This window comes from Culicoides brevitarsis, chromosome 1, assembly GCF_036172545.1.
Source record: "Culicoides brevitarsis isolate CSIRO-B50_1 chromosome 1, AGI_CSIRO_Cbre_v1, whole genome shotgun sequence".
Classification (NCBI taxonomy): domain Eukaryota; kingdom Metazoa; phylum Arthropoda; class Insecta; order Diptera; family Ceratopogonidae; genus Culicoides; species Culicoides brevitarsis.
This window is the reverse complement of record NC_087085.1, coordinates 21,832,064-21,833,542: the sequence shown is the minus strand read 5'-3', so window position 1 is coordinate 21,833,542 and position 1,479 is coordinate 21,832,064. Positions and strand designations below refer to the sequence as shown.

The window sequence follows — 1,479 nt, the reverse complement described above, 5'->3', positions numbered from 1 at the left end:
ACACCGAATTCCTTCCTTCACTACTATTTTAAATGTTAAAGATCATATATGTTGCTGCTGCCATTTAACATGAATAGACACAACAAAACAAAAATAATAACAGAAAATGAACATTTAAATGCTTTACAAGCTTTTTAAAATATAATAAAATAATAATATTTTTTTTCCTTTTACATTAAAAATGTTCATCTGAGAATCGGTCCCCCTGAATTTGTTTTTTTTCTTTACTTTATTTTACGATTGAGCAATAATTTCGTCGGAAGATAAGTATCTGAACAGCGAACACATTTAGTTTATCGTTACATACACTAATTCAAACATTTTATTACTTATTACTGCTTTTAATTTTGAATGTGGCTGTACGGCACGGTACACCTGTGAAATAGTGCATTTTGGTATTCAATGCGATAATCGAGCCCGCTATGCAAAACATATAATTCAGAATTTCATATGAAATTTATATTGTTGACTGAAATATATATTTTATTTTATTCTCTTTTTTTTAGCGAACCAGTGTAGTTGGTTTTACTTCACAACTAAATATTTTACCAAAGAACATGTATGAAACACAGCGTTAAAAAAACCATCAATACTGCAATGTAGCTCGCGCATTTTATTGTATATATAGAGGAAAAGGTAAAGGTTTAAAATTTATTGTTGGCATTAACAAAATAAATAATACATGAAATAATAGTAAAATTTGTACAAAATGCGATTGTTCGGATTGTTGTGTAAGGTGATTTTCAATGGGACTTGTTATATAAATGGTAATTTGCCGTGAGTATTAAAGGCGATAATTAGAATAAACGATGATATGTATTGGGTTATTGGGTGCAACAAAGTTGGTTCTTTCGTAATTTATGAGATCGCACTTGCATGATTATAGAGTTTTCTGCATTCAATGAGGATTAATCCATAGCTTCGTTGCCTTAACTGAGAAGGAAATATTTTAAATAGAGATGTCTTGGTCGTTTTTGTTTTTTATTCATCTGACAAAAGTAACAGAGATAAGTTTCGTACTCATTCCTGCAAAATCATCAAAAATTGTGTGAAAATCTAAAAATATCTTCTAATTTGCAGTACATGGAATCTTCATCATTAGACAAAATTTTCACCATGTTTACCGATTTTATGCGTTAGATTCTCGTCAACGTCCATACCATGTTGAAAACACCGGTTCTCGTCCGATCACCGAAGTTAAGCAACATCGGGCGTGGTTAGTACTTGGATGGGTGACCGCTTGGGAACGCCGCGTGTCGTTGGCATTTTTTTTTTATTTTTTTTTTAAATTCATGGAATTTAAAAATTACTCAAAAATATTTTTAAATTAAATTTAAACGAGGAATAGCAGTATTTTTACCCGCATTTCAGAAGCCTAAATTCTAATTTAAGTAATTAAAATTTGATTTTCAAATAAATTATTTTTATTAACAGAGGAGTAAGAAAATTCTAAAATCAGTTGTGAAACAAAAATTCAAT

At 29.7% G+C, this 1,479-nt stretch overlaps 1 non-coding gene across 1 annotated transcript; it reads left to right on the top strand.

Moving 5' to 3' along the window:
* The first annotated feature begins 1,146 nt into the window (after positions 1-1,146).
* On the top strand, positions 1,147-1,265 carry LOC134828247 (5S ribosomal RNA). Its single transcript, XR_010161877.1, has one exon. It is a non-coding gene; the product is annotated as a 5S ribosomal RNA (ribosomal RNA).
* Positions 1,266-1,479: the final 214 nt, after the last annotated feature.